The following is a 16,147-nucleotide window of genomic DNA, read 5'->3' as shown; positions in this document are numbered from 1 at the left end:
TGATGGTGACCTATTTCACTTCTGTGCAGCCAGCAGAATCAAATTTGTTTCAGCTTTAAATGCACTGCCAATTTGAAAAATTTAGCCAAGCTTTTTTCCTTCTAATAATAGAGACCATTAATAAGTAACATTTACAGATTCCTTCCAGCCTTTACAGCATCTCCAATATGCAAACCCTGGTATTTTTGTACAGGCTGAACTCCAGAAGACCTCCCAAGAGGTACATGGATCAGGCCTTCAGATCATATGAACCACCCTGATACCTTCAGGGGTTTAGGGAAACCATTTCAACTCAACCTGGCTGAGGAACTAGCTCACAGCTTTAAAAGGTATTTATTTTCACACTCTGACTGACACTGCAGGCCAACTAATCTAAGTATTTATCCCATTCTATGCTTCACTGAATTGAACTTAATAATACTCAATTTACAGAGAAAGAGTAAGGGAATTATGTGCTTGTACAAAAAGCCAAGACCAGGGCAGAAAGAAAAGCTTTCATTTCTGCCAATAAATCCCATATCTGACCATGAAGCCATCCCATTCTCTACTTAAAAATAAATCATATGTAAGTGTGACCACAGAGGGGACACATGTTCAGCTGGCACAAGTGGGCACAGCTCTTTTCTTGTCAGCACAGCTGTGCTCTGTTCCAGTAGCTCATCTGATCCAGAGTTTGTGTACATGAACCTGACTAAACACACTAGAAACAGAAAACTTAAACACATGCAAGGTGTGTTTGTATGGTCAATCTAAAATGTTTTTCATTACCCACAAAGTTCTCCCTCCAAAAGACTTAAAATTTAACCATTTAATGCTAATGAAAGTAGTTGTTTTATCTCCCCTCAAGCAGTTAAATCAGGCTTATGAAAAGAACATTAGATGACGTACTTATTTCTGGTTACCATAAGAAGAGTGACTTCCTTGGCTGGATGATTTTTAAAGAAATCACATGGTGGTGATATAATTTCCCCCTGGTTAATAACTCTGGTGTGCCTGAGAGGCAAAGAGAGAGAAGAAAGGTCGCATTACACTGAATAAAGAGCAATTTGAGAACACCTACTGTCAAGTTCAGCAAGGCAAAACAATTTAGCCATATATATTCACATACGATCAGTTCACTAGAAGCTCTACGTCAAAGCACAGATCATGCCTGACTCAATGGAGAGCACTCACAGGGCACAAATTGCAGACTGCTTCCTGTAACAGGCAGAGAAAAAACACATTAAGAAAATGGAGTCCTTGAGTATCTTGTAAATAGAGAATGTCTGCCTGAGCAACCTGTCTTGCAATCAGTCTTTAAGCCCCAAAGGCATAAACTTGTGCTGTGTTTGCTGACTGTGACAGAGCCATACCCTACCCTAAATGCATCATTTAAAAAAAAGGCTTACATCAAAAGTAGGGGGAGGGGTGTGTGTTTGGGGGGGGGGGGGGGGGGAAGGAAAAAAAAATCACACACACACACACACACACACACACACACAAAAAGGCACAGTCACTTGGAAGGAGGCCACTTCCTCTGAAAAGTAGTATTTCAATAATATTTGATGCATGAATATTCCAACCCACAGCCAGCGTCTCAGCCCATCTCTGCCTGCAGCCTTGCTACCCAAAAGCAACACCTGAGAGATAAATGCCATCGCTGTCTATTTCACTGCATACAAAGGGGCTAATGAACTCACATTTGAAATAAACCAGTCATTGAAGCTTTAGTGCAGCCATATATTAAGGTACGAGTATATTGTTCTCTGTCCAAGAAGACTTCAACACAGGAGACATTAAGTCATAAAACCTTTACTGCCCGGCAGCAGAGCTGCTGCGTGCCTTCCCGTGTCCATGGCGCTCCCCGCACTTCCACAGCCCAGGGAAGCGCTCCTTCAGCTCCCGAGGGAATGCAATAGCTCACCGGGGCCGGCTCCTGACAAAGAATATAGATAACTTTAAACGCCTGCCCACCTAGGAGACGAGCTGCATTTGTGCACTTGGGAACAACTCGGCTAAGTCTGGCGGAGTCCTCCCAAACACAAGCAACAAGTCAGGAAGAGGCCACTGAAATACAGGAACTCGAGATTGGAGCGCTTTCAGGACAAGATCCAAGCAAGCATGCGGAGGCGTTCGCCAGCACCTGAACGCAAAGCCTTCCCTCAGACAAACGCAGCCAATCCCGACCCCCTGGTTCCTCTTTATCACGACCCACTCAAAACTTGTGGGAGTTTGGGAAAAGTAAAGTGAGTGGCCCTGAGCATAAACTGGAAACGAACTCCGTCAGAAAAGCCTCCAGCGCTCACTTGCCGCTGTTGGGCAGCGACGCCCCTCAGCCCGGTCCCGCCCCTCAGCCCGGTCCGGTCCCTCAGCCCTGTCCGGTCCCTCAGACCTATCCGGTCCCTCAGCTCTGTCCTGTCCTCCAGCCCTGTCCCCCAGCCCTGTTCCTCCCTCAGCCCTGTTCCTCCCCTCAGCCCTGTCCCCCAGCCCTGTCCCTCAGCCCTGTTCCTCCCCCAGCCCTGTCCCTCAGCCCTGTTCCTCCCCTCAGCCCTGTCCCCCAGCCCTGTCCCTCAGCCCTGTCCCTCAGCCCTGTTCCTCCCCTCAGCCCTGTCCCCCAGCCCTGTCCCTCAGCCCTGTCCCTCAGCCCTGTTCCTCCCCTCAGCCCTGTCCCCCAGCCCTGTTCCTCCCCCAGCCCTGTCCCCCAGCCCTGTCCCCCAGCCCTGTTCCTCCCCCAGCTCTGTCCTGTCCCCCAGCCCTGTTCCTCCCCCAGCTCTGTCCTGTCCCTCAGCCCTGTCCCTCAGCCCTGTTCCTCCCCCAGCCCTGTTCCTCCCCCAGCTCTGTCCTGTCCCCCCGCCCTGTTCCGCCCCCAGCCCGCCCCGGCCCCTCCGCGGTCAGACCCGGCCCGCGGGGCCGCCCCGCCCAGCGCGCGCGGGCCCGGCGGGGGCGGCTCTCAGGCGCCCCCTGGCGGCGCCGGGGCGCCTGGTCCCTCACGAGGGGCGGCCCTGCCCGGCGATGGCCGCGGATGCAGCGGGCGGCAAGCGGGGCTCCCGGGGAACGGAGAGCGTGTCAGGCCCTTCCAGAGGGAAGGGAACAGGCCTCGAGGGTCCCTGAAATTGTTCAGCCGTGCTCTGAATTATGGGGTCTTCCCATCGCCAGACCGTCCGACAGGACATCGTGCGCCTGCAGGTCGGGCGGGGATGAAGAGTGTCATTCTGTTAAAAGAGTCCCCGTTCCCTGGCCCGCACCCGCCCGAGCGCTCTGCCTGCTTGCAGACCGACCCCAAAGCGAGAGGTGTGCCAATAAAATCGTGATTTAAAGAGAAGAAGGTGCTGAGCTGCCCGGCAGTGATGGCATCGGAGCCGCGGAGAGGATCCAGCTCCGGAACGGGGGAGGGAGAGCGAGCAGGGACAGGACAGGGACAGGGACAGGGACAGGGACAGGGACAGGGAATAGGGACAGGGACAGGGACAGGGATGGGACAGGGATGGGACAGGGACAGGGACAGGGACAGGACAGGGGCAGGGACAGGGACAGGGACAGGACAGGGACAGGACAGGGGCAGGGACAGGACAGGGACAGGACAGGGGCAGGGACAGGGACAGGGACAGGGACATGGACAGGGACAGGGACAGGGAATAGGGACAGGACAGGGACAGGGACAGGGACAGGGACAGGGACAGGGATGGGACAGGGACAGAGACAGGGACAGAGACAGGGAATAGGGACAGGGACAGGACAGGGACAGGACAGGGACAGGGACAGGAAAGGACAGGGACAGGGACAGGGACAGGGACAGGGACAGGGACAGGACAGGGACAGGGACAGGAGAGGGACAGGACAGGAAATGACAGGACAGGACAGGGACAGGGACAGGGGCAGGGACAGGGACAGGGACAGGGACAGGGACAGGGAATAGGGACAGGACAGGGACAGGGACAGGGATGGGACAGGGACAGGGACAGGGATGGGACAGGGACAGGGACAGGGACAGGGACAGGACAGGACAGGGACAGGGACAGGGACAGGGACAGGGACGGGACAGGGACAGGACAGGACAGGGACAGGGACAGGGACAGGGACAGAGACAGGGACAGGGACAGGGACAGGGATGGGACAGGGACAGGACAGGGACAGGGACAGGGACAGGACAGGACAGGGACAGGGACAGGGACAGGGACAGAGACAGGGACAGGGACAGGACAGGAGCTACAAACCACAATTAACGCCATTCCCTCCTGCAGCCTTACAGCACCCACGCAGCCTCTGGGCTCCAAAGAGCTGCTCTGCAGAGTTGTGTTTTAAGTGTCCCAGCGCTCAGTGCTCTTGGGCTGTGATACCAGTAGGAACGCGCTGACTACAATAGGAAAAAAAAAAAAAAAAAAAAAAAAGAATAATTAAGTCTAAAGGGCTTTTTCAGTGCTGTATCAACCTTGTGGAAGATGTGGACATAAGGTGCAGACACAACCTCCCTATTCACCACACGGCAATTAAAAAAAAAAAAAAAAAGTGGTGGCTCCTAACAGTACCTTCTTTTTGCTTTTGTAAGTGTCCAATCTCTGTGCTATCATTATAGGCTGCTCTGGTGTGTTTTCCATGAGGGTTTAGATGTCAGGATAAGGCAGATATCTATAATGATCATTTTCCCTGCATTTTAAGGACTCTGAACAAAAAGAGTCACATTGTTGGGTTTTTGGACCCTAAGCATTCTTGTTTTGTGTGTGTTGTTAGATGAAATATTAGAGTAGCAAATGCTATTTCCTGACACTTATATTTTAGAATATATACATATGCTTGTATTCTCTTGTACTTTCCTTTGATATGTATTTCAGAAATATAATAGTGCATTTCCCGACTTCCTAATAACAGTTGTAGCTTTTAATATGCTATACCAAATCCTGCATGTGTTATGATCAATATGAAACCAGCTTGAATCCTACCAGTCCTCTTTAAAAAAAAAAAAAAAAGAAAGAAAGAATTTCTTAACCTTTCATATCTTGGGGTCTTCCTCCTGAGCTCACTCCTGACAGAATCTCTGAAGATTGCAATGGAAGGGAGAGGAAATAATCTCTGTTTATTGGTGCATCGTTACCATAAGAGAAGTAACAAAAATCTCAGAAGGAATTGGTACAATTCCCCTACTTATGGTTGGTACCTAGGACTGAGAGCATTCCCTTATTCCTACATTTATTATCAAAAACAAGTTTTAATATAAACTTTAAAAAAATTATCCTACTTTAATGAAACTACTAAAAAGATATAGCTTAATAAAAGCTACTGTGTGAACCAAAGCACAAGTTAGAATCTCTGTTATGTATAGATGTACTGAATATGACAATATATTAAGGGGCTTTTTTTAAAGATGTATGGGATCAGACACTATATCAGAGTAGCTGAAACTATGAATAAAAGATCTATTTCTGCTTAAACCTGGTAAATGAATCATTTTTATGATTTAAGTAAGAGAACAAGCCATGGAGTCCTATGGCCAGGTTGTTTCTTCCCATCTGAGATGATGCAAGAATCCAGTGTATCCAAAGGAGTCAAGAACTGCAAATAAAACTGCAGTGGAGATTCTGCCAAACAAAGAAGTTTATGTAGTAAATAATACATAATCCAACAATAGCACAGAAATAGAGGGTACATCCATGCCAGACTTACTTATTAATAAACCTGGAATTAATAATCAGATAATCGAGACAGAAAAAGAGAATTGAATTTTGTGCCAACCACACCTAGTCTTTCTTGTTAAACATTTTAAAAAACATGAAGTTACTATTTATAGATCCTGCAGTAATTCTAGGTGTCAGATGGTAAACATACAAAAATCACATATTTCAAGATATTAAAATTTCCCAATCCAAAAAGCATGCTGATATTCATAATTGTTCTATTATTTGAAAGCCTTGCTCATAGGAGAAAGTGCACTAGTCCTTCTCTTGATTTAAATATATCTACTTCTAGAAAGAAAAGTAAAATATGGGAAGAACATCTACAAAGGATAGATTTCATTGTTCTTTGCCATTGACCAGAAGTTTGTATGTCAGAATATGATTACTTAAGAAAGTTTACACTCTAGTATAAGTTCATAAGACAAAATATTTAAGGATTAAGTTAAAAACATAAATATCTTTGTTAGCAGTATTTTATTAATTAATAAATTCTTAAGAAATCTTGTAACTAGGGATTTTGTGACTTTCTAAACTATGCTATAAAGATTTGAGCCAAACTCACTCTTCTTGCTTATATAGAAGATAAGAAAAAGAAGCTGCATCATCAAAAATAATTCAGAGGTCTCATCCCAAATTACTTCAAAATTCCTCACAAATGTCAGTAAACCTCTTGATTGTCAGGGGGTTCCAATTCAGGAATAATCAAAATTATATGTCATTATAGAAACTCCTGTTCTTAAAACTACTCTCATGATTTTAAAATAGATATTTTAAAAGTCTGGGCCTCACTCTCAGTTACATTAGAATAACCCCATCAACTTCAATTATCTTAAAGTAATATCAAGATCAGAGACTTGTCATTGTCCACTTGCTGCTGTCTCTGTAATAGAACACTGTGGGCATCAGATTTAGCTTTTTTCTGTGGAAAATGATTTCTCTTTTATACTTTTAATAATGAGATCTAACATAGAATCAAAGTGACTTTTAAGTACATCCTATTTGTTCATTTTTGATATTTTTTTCTTCCTAATATACCCTAAAAACTTTAACCAGAATCTCAAATAATGAGATCAAAACTATTTAAATTAAAATACATGTCTAGACTATTGAGTTGTGCCTCCTTCAATCATACTAAATAATACAAGCTGGGGAACCATAGCTTCCAGCCAGGCCTTTTGTGTATTTGGAAAAGCTTTATCAAGCCTAAGTTAAAAACTGCATTAAACTACATGAAAGTTTTCTTCCCAACGTGCATGGCACCATTTCATCTGTAACCTTGCCCAGTTTCAGTCGTGGTTTGGATATTGTGTGTTACCCCCAGAGGTGAAATTTGCCATCTGAACATGTCCCAGATCTTCAGTCTTTATCATGTCACGGGTGCAAAATTGTTTTCTTGTGATAATGGACGAGTTTGACAAAGCTCTTACCAAGAAGGAAATACAAGAGTAGCCAATTGTGCTAAAAGTAGGAAATGAGGGAAGAGTGCTGAACTGCAGCTGGGAAAGGGGCTCTTACCTGGGACCAGGTACAGGCAGGTGCATCCAGATATCCACAGCTATAAGGAACGTGTCTCAGTGTTCCAAATTCTTGTGTTTAGTCCTGCCTTTGGGTATACTTTCCTTCAGTCTGTATTTTCACACAGGAGGGAAAAGAGCCAGAGACTATTCTTCCTTATTCTTTATTTTTTCTTTTTTAATTCTTTTTTTCTTTTTTAGTTTTATTTTTAATTTTTTTTTTTAAATCTGAATATCTCTACCCAGAATTTTTTGCTGTTTCTGTGTTTTTTTCAGGAAACATGAAACGAATGAGCCTGGCCTAGCCATGACTCAATTTAAAATTTCTGGTTAAAACAGGGGAGCAAGTTATTTCAGCTATGGATTCTGGAGATAAAATCTATATATTCCCCTCTGGATAACAGTTTTGTGCAGTCTTACTTAACAGAACCAAGAGAAGAACTGAAGAGAAGGGAATTTTCAGAAAAATGTAGCTAATGGAACCTGGCATCTGTATGATAAAGAAATCCTATTTCAGAAAAAACAGCCCCAAAAAGAAACATATTTGTTTTTGAGTTACAGGGTTTAAAGTCATAGTGAGGTTGACTTAACTGGAACATTTCTGATTTACCTCTGATGAGGATCTTGCCTAGTATCTCTAATTTAAAATAACTGTGGATATGATGCAGATGATGATGTAACATTACTTTCCTCAAAGAAGGTGTGTTTAACAAGTAAAGTTTTTAGTGTCAGGTAAATTACATCATTCATGCTAATTTGCTTCCACTTTTCAAATCTAGAACTTCATCAAGTCTTGTCTTTTAGAGAAGTGTTTTAGAATATACAATTTAATTCTTTGTATTAAACTCTGTAACACAGGAGACAGGATTTGCAAGAACACTCTCCAGAAATTCCTTGTGAGGAGATATTTGTACCACCTAGATTTAGATACCTATTTGCAAATCTGATTTGTGCACAAAAAATATGCCTGTAAATTCCAACTAACTTATCAACCAATTATAGGATTTTAAAAAAATTAAATAACTTTTTAAATGCTTGCCAAAGACAATCTCACCTGTCTGAGGAATGAAATAATATGGTTAAAGTTTTCAAAAGAATTGGAAGAAAACCACATTTTAGTGGAATAGATGCATTAAGTTTAATACTGATTTTAAAGCTTATAGATGCTGGTCACTCAAGATCTCATGTGAGTTATGAAATCCAATTTTATTTTCATAACTCTGTAATAAAGTTTTATAAATGTTATTAAAAAAGGTTTTTACTAAGAGTGAACAGAAATCTGAACTATCTGGCCAAGTAATAAAATTGCATTCCTTTGTCACTAAGTGTCAAAGTTTTACAGTACACTGCTGGAAGATGGAGCATTGGTCATACTTTCAACTGATGATTATTTTGGGTAGAAAAATCTGATTTTAAAATGTTTTTAGTAGCATACACTCCTTAGAGAATAATTGTTTTGAATAACATACACACTTTAGAGAACAATTTTTTGCTTCATTTGTTAGCTTTTGTTGCTGAATATCTCAAAAATCGTTTTTCACCCTGAATGTTGCTTTTGCAATGACAGATCAATAATTGCTTTCTCACCATATTGTCATACTGTCACGCTGTCCCAGTCACACCAAGGGAGTATTAAAAAAGACCTGGAACTGTTAAAAGGTATCCTCATTCTACCACTTCTTCCTCTAATTAAGAATGTTATTGCATTAATAATTTTAATTTTTTTAATTTTTTAATTTTAATATCTGTTTCCTAGATAGACTCTATTTTCATTCCCCCACAAAAATTGTCTTGTATTTCTATTTATGCATGACTGCTATGTGTATTACAATGAGATTATTCCATACTTCTAAAGTCTGTCATAATTTCCTTGTTTTAAAAACGTATTTCAATTACCGAATTTCTTTAAAAAATATACATTGTCTCATTCCTTCTTTTATTGCATGCAAAGATGGAGAAATGTCAATGATCACTGGTATTACTGTTTTATAAACTACTATAATATATTTTTCAGAATTTCACACAGTCTTGAATGGTTTTGGCAGTACAAAATGGATAATGGTAATTAAGTTTAGCCTTTAGACTACTTTTCCATATATATGGAAACTCAGAAGAACCTCAATTTTCAACCAGAAAACTCTTCTCATACCTTATTCCTTAGAAATTAATTATTCTGATGGGGAAAAAAAAAAAAAAAAAAAAAAAAAAAAAAAAAAAAAAAAAAAGAGGCGAGAAATAGGAAGTGGGGAAAAAAAAAAACATAATTACATTTTGTAGCACTTTGGTGAATAAAATCCATGTTTCACCTAAATCAATTAGATCCAATTCCATGTAATTATCCTGAATGCAAACCCAACTTGAATTTAACTTGCTACAGGAACTGTGCAGTTTGCCTGTTTAAAAAGACAGATTTTATCACCAGCTAAAGGCACTTCAATTAAAATTGGAGGCTTAACCAGCCAGAAGCCTGCTGGCACTGCCTTGATGAGCTGGAATTCTAATTGGAAAATCTTTGCAGTGAGTGCACAGCAAAGAAGCGTAGCTGTGTCTCCACGGATGCCCTGCTCTCTGCAGATGTTTCTTACACATCTCTGGAATTCCTACACATCTCTGCATTTCTGGAAGGGTCTTCATGACATGCTGCATGGATGGGGAAATGCAGAACAGGTCTGGATCCACTTAACCACAAAGTGGGTTCATTCTACATTCAGGAGAAATCTTGATTTTTGTTATTCTGTGTCCTCTAAAATACTTTTCCTTCAGATCTTTTTTATTTCATTATTTTGCTGGTGGAGTTTGTGGGACTCAGAAAAACAGAAACTTCCACAGACACAGGAGGGTTTGATCTGCAACCTTGGAAGAAGCTTGATGCAAAAATACAATACACAGATATCAGGCAGGAAAATGATAAACATGTGTTTCTACAGCTGTAAGTAAGAATATGCCTTAAGTGAGAAACTGTACTGATAAAATAGCGAAGGTTTATAATGTAGGGGTGTGGTTGCATGGAATAAACTCAGAGTTTAGAAATTATAATAGAAGTATCTGTGTGCATGTGAGACAGAAGCCCATTGGATAAAAGTATCTGCAGTGCAGCAAAATTAAACAAAGGTGGCAGGTTAGAAAAGCAAAATACACCCTGTGGCAGCTGTCTATTGGGTTAGAAAGCTCTGTATGGCCTTGTAACAAAGAACTTGTGACTACTCTGAGCTATGGCCCTGTTCTTGCTCCTCTAAAATCTCACAGCCTCTGAGACTGGTGTTTATCTGAGCAATAAATCATTCTTAGCCCAAAAACAGTCCCATCCCTTCATTTTTAGCATTGATAGAGTTAAAATCTCTTCTGCCCATCCCAGCAAAGGCCAGAGGGATTGGTTGTATGCCAGAACACTTTGATCTGGAGCTGACCAGCTTGAAAGCTGTGGTAACGGCAACTTGAGCAATTATAGTCAAATCTATTCATATATTTTAGAGCTTTTGATACCTGATTCAATGCATTTGTAGCTGAGAGTGTAAGAAAAATCATCAACCCTGCTATTAGTATTTGATTATTGTATAATAACCTCTGTGGTTTCTTCACTTAATCTTCATAAATTCTGTGGAGTACTCTATTGCTTTTTTGAGCTCTATTTCCTTAGCATATTCCAGCTACTGAATTCAGTGTAAAAAGCTCTTATGCCCTTGTACTGGGACAAATGTGTTGGGTGGTTTGTTTGTTTGTTTGTTTGTTTGTTTGTTTTTACTTTGGCTAGTGGTTTTTGGTTTGAGTTTGTTTTTGGGGTTTTGGGTTTGGTTTTTTTGTTAAAAGCACAAAACCCAGGATAAATAGTAACTAACACCAGAGAGTTCCAACTGTAGGTGAAACAACATCACCAAACACTACTCTCCATTCAGTAACTGTGATACTTAAATTATTAGAATGGACACAGGTGACAGTTTAGTTTTCCTTTTTTGAGGTTTTGGGCAGATTTTTACAATACTACTAATGATTGTGATAGCCTAAATAAATTTACTACTGTTAAGCAAATGTAAGGTCCAGTATTTGGTAGTGCTGCTTACTTTTTTTTTTTAAAATGACAGATTCTTGATCAAAAATCGCTTCCAAAAATCTTCTAAGAATTTATCAGTATTTCATTTTTGCACAGTTTGAATATCTAATATACAAATCAGTAGTCAAAATTTATATAAATAAAATTTATTTATATCAATAAAATGATATTAATTTTTAAAATATAAAAATATTTTGTTTGTTTATAAAAATATAGATTGATATAAAAAATTTGGTGTGAGGTGTTGACAGTGATTTACTCTCATTTTTTCATGTATTCTTTCATGATTTCCAAGGTTCCAGCAGCAGGCTGGAATGTTGACACAGCATTTCTGCAGGCAGAATTTCCCTGCTCACTGCTGGGACTTTCAGCTGAGGAAGGATTGACTCAGCTCAGAATGAAAGGCGTGATCCAACAGGAACTGCACCATGGAAAGGTGGCAAAGATGGGAGAAATATCTGAGTTTGGGAGAAAGAAAGGAACGTCACAGGATGAAAGAGGAGGAGTGTGGAAATGCAGAGAAAATCTTTCAAATTAAAGGGCTGCTTCAACTCTTAGCTGCAGATGAGACACAATTTCTTTGAACTCATTTCACTGAATCACCTCAAACATTTTCATAGGTTTTGGGACATTTGCCAGAAGTCAAAAGGTTAAGATTTCCACTTTATTTTTTAGGCAGTTTTGCTGGTTTTAAGACTACATTTGTATCTCAAAAGATTTTTTTTTTTTTTTTACATCAAAGCAAGAAAGACAAGTAAAAATTCTAACTGGTAACTTTTTAGTGTTAAACCATTTTTTCTTGTGGGTATGATCATGGTAACTTTTCCAATGTCACCTTTGAAGAAAATACTACTGATGTATTTTAGGTCCTTTAAAGTTACCTAATGTAGTACCTTTACTTTTTTTCAGGGTCTAATAATGATGAATAAGAGCAAAATGAATCCTTAAAGGGAATAACGTCAAGTTTTCTTTTTTCCTTCCTGACTTCTGAAAATAGAATGTTCATTGGAATCAGTGTTTCTTTTACAAAAGAGTACGTTGCTAGGGTTTGGAATTTTAATTAAACATGATGCTCAAACTAAGACTGCTCTAATATTAGTACTACTCATTGTTGATATTCTACAGCAATGTTCCTTGGAAAAATAACAAAATCCTCAAATTGTTGTTTTTCATGAGTCCAGAATTGCCAGGATAATGTTCCAGTGGGAGTGCGCTGTTGATATAAAACTCTACCTGTGACAGGCAGGATCTCATTGTGATAAAATGGGTTTCTACCTGAATTATCAAGCTTCATGTAGTCAGTGATATGTCTTGGGGTAAATGCTAACAACATCAACTATGAACTGCTTAACCATCATGGTACTGAAAAATAAGCACTTGAGGTTAGTTTTTTTATTCTCTAAGATTTGAAGATGTCCTTAATTTTAATCAGGAAAGAGTCCCAGTGAAGACAGCTGGCATTTAAATTTGCCCAAAGATAAAGTTGCATCACGCTCTGACCCTGAGCATGACAAATTATTTTAGCTAGAAAACAGAAATTGTAAAAGATTCTGCATTCTGCTTGCCAGTTTTTCTTCCATTGCAACAACTTTTTGATCCTGTGGTGATGTACAGGTACCTTCTCATCAACACAAAAAAAGACCAGTTAAAGACTTACACATCCCTCAATGCAAAATATTTTCTGAGGAAGTCCTGTGGAATCATGGGCAGTTCTGGGATATTTTCTATGGAGGGCAGCATTTCTCCAAAGATCTCTTCTGTAAACGCTATACAAACCTCTTTTTCTCTACAGCTACTTATAAGTACTGGGTTTAGTATTTTCTGTTTTTCCTGCGTGTAAAAAGATCCATGATGGTTGCCATTTTTCCCACCATGTGTTTTTTTCCTCCTTGCTGAGGTGCTGATTTGGGATTAGGCTTCAGTTTAGCCAAGTGTGTGAGCTTGACTTCCTTGTGGTGAGTTGTACATACATAACTTTGCTAGATAAGGCACTGAGCATGCATGAGGAACTTCTCCTCAAGTTTGAACTTGCTTCACGTTCACAGAGAAAGCCCTCTTTGACAATTTTCTGAGAACCAAGCCCTTGAGAATAGAGGATCTTTCATGTTGCTGTCACTTACATGCTGTGGACAGTGTTATAGCTGTTAAATATGAGATAATCACAGCATTTCTGTTTCTGGCCAAACTTCTCCCAGAAATACAACTTCCAACCTGATCCTAAACTGGGTAAAATTCTTGAAGACTTTATGCACAGGCTCAGAAAGACACTGATTGCTTGGCTTATGACACGCTGAGCAATCTGTTCTTCAAGCAGAGATGGGCACTGCTAGTAAGGCTTAGGAGAAAACCAAGAGTTTTGGCATGAAAGAAAATTACAATAATCATAGCTGCATCATAATATTGACTTTTTCATTATTCTCAAATTAGACACTGTTTAAGAAGTGAGCAGTTTGGAACAACATTATTTTCTAAACTTCTTTCAGCCTACATCTAAATGCTAACATTTTGTTTTTAGAAAATCATCCCAAAACATTAATGAGCTATAAAGGAACAGCCTCTGTCCATACATAAGAAATCAGATTTTCTTCATAAAATGATCCAGATAAAGAAGGCCATGGAATAAGGCTATCCATAATGTGTAATGTGTATAAATATAAGGTTATTCCTGTCAAGCAGAACCATAAGCATATAAATTTTAAAGAGATAAGAGAAAAACAAACTCCTGAGCTGGATTTGCATATTCTGCAATCTTGCAGTGTATATCTCTGCTTCTTCTGTAATTGATTTGAAGCTGCTGTAGCAGCATTAAAGTGTCAGAGACTTCAATTTATGTACCATTCAGCCCAAACCCACAGTCCAGTCACAGAAAGGGAGCCATTCAGTCACAGCATGAGTTATTCCTTATTTTGCTTGAGAACACTTTGCAAATAAATACTTTATGGCTCTCCAATCCTCCTGTTAATTATGGACAGGAAAACTCTTTGGACAAGAAAAGCCTGAGATGTGCAGACAAACACAGGTCTCTAGAGGCTGCTGAGTGTGCAGTGTGGTCACTGACCTGTCACTGCTGATTTACCTTTGGATCACCTTCTTGGGAAATACATCTTCCATGGGCTGCTCTCAGGCTCTGGGACATTGGTACCTTCCCACTTTAATAACAGCATGGCTCCTCTTCATCTAAAGAAAATGCTGCATTCTGATTTGTGGCTTTCAAATATCTGATGGAAATTTTCAAAAGCTTTTCAGGAATGAATGGGTTTGTTAAAAAATTATGCTACGTGGCAATCAGATCCACAAGTCATGGTTTAACCAAACAATCTATATAATATTTAACCACAGGGAATATTTCTTCAGAAACTGAAGCATTTTTGAGGGAAAAATATGTAATTTACTTGACAAATTATCACTTAAGACTAAAGATAAACATGCCTTCAACTTGGTTTATTTTGTTACATGAATCTTATTATTCAGACTTAAGTTAGAATATTTTTTTGGTTAAATATTGAGTTATGATAACACTGGTTTTTATGTATGCTGATAATGAACTGGACTTTAGGCATTTAGCTTTCCCTTAACCTTTGGGTTACTGTAGAACTTGACACAACAAAGGTTTATACTTTTTTTTGTTGTTGTTGTTGTTCATTTCAGAGTATTAATAGGAAATTAAATGAAACTCAAATTGAAGAAACTCAATGAGGAGAACCAATAGATACTTCCTTACAAGCTGTGACTTCTTTCTCCCCATGCTAGGAGAAAATGAAGAATTATTTCCAAGAGCTGGGATGATTTTTTTGTACCTTTAGAAATGAGAGATTTAAAATTGAGAGATGCCATTCTGGAGGAATTGCCACTGCTTATATTGTGAGGAACAAGAGAGAATCTGGGGATTTCATTTCCAATCAAAAAGTTAGTCCAGTTTACCCACATTGGAAAATAGAATTATGGAGAAATTGGTCTAAGGAAAGTAGGGGAGATCTGTGAGTGAATGTCCTGGCAAAATGAATCCCTTTCCTCAGGCCTGCAATTTGATTGGAGATGAGATGGAAAATTAAGGGAAGAGCAACAAATTATAATAATCAGGTTTTGATTATTAATCCTAACTCAATATCACTTATTATTTGCATGTTTTTAAAGTGGAATAGAACATTAAAAGCAAGTTTCTTATGCTTTTTAACTTTCTGAAAAACTAGGTAACAGTCTTCTTAACTCACTTACTTGGAGAACTTCTTTGGTTTTTGTGTTCTATTTGTTTTGGCAGTTCTGTTTGTTTTGGCAGCTTGTTTTCTACTGAAGAGAAAGCAGCCTATGCCACACTAAAAGGAAAATATTACAAGTGACAACAGCCCCTGGAAGTTACAGTCACAAATTTGATGACAAGTTTTCATAGGAAATGGACAAAATTAATTTGATTTCAAAATAGTGTCACAGAAATTTCTTTTAGATTTAGAAATTTCTTTTAGATTTCAGCTTGAATCTGTTGAAAAAATGAATGGCAGTTACCGTGTATTTACCATTTTAAGGCATCTGTGGCTCTTATAGAATGGAAAACATATTTTTAATAAAGTCAAATAAAAATATTTTATTATCAGGAGTAGTGTGTGTTTGTTTAGTGAGAACTTCAACTATGTTAAATTCCTGCTTTTGAATTCTTGTAGTCTTGAAGTCAAAAGCTAGAGCAATGAACTTTGTAAACCTACACTGTGATGGAATTAGTAATTTCTAATTGAAAGAAAAGAAATTAGTAGCCACATACCATTTCTAGATTGTATGTAAAACACCTATATCGAAACACATGTCTGTTACACTTCTCTGGAGGAGAAAGAACAATGTCTGTGGCAGCTGGATCTTGCTGGATGCTGAAATAGCAATTAAAATTAGTCCATAAATAGAAATGGAGTTTATTATATGGAGTTAGTTTGTATTCTGTCCAAAAAAAG

The sequence above is a fragment of the Lonchura striata genome, chromosome 6, assembly GCF_046129695.1.
Source record: "Lonchura striata isolate bLonStr1 chromosome 6, bLonStr1.mat, whole genome shotgun sequence".
Taxonomy (NCBI): Eukaryota; Metazoa; Chordata; class Aves; order Passeriformes; family Estrildidae; genus Lonchura; species Lonchura striata.
Note: the sequence above shows the minus strand (reverse complement) of the source record.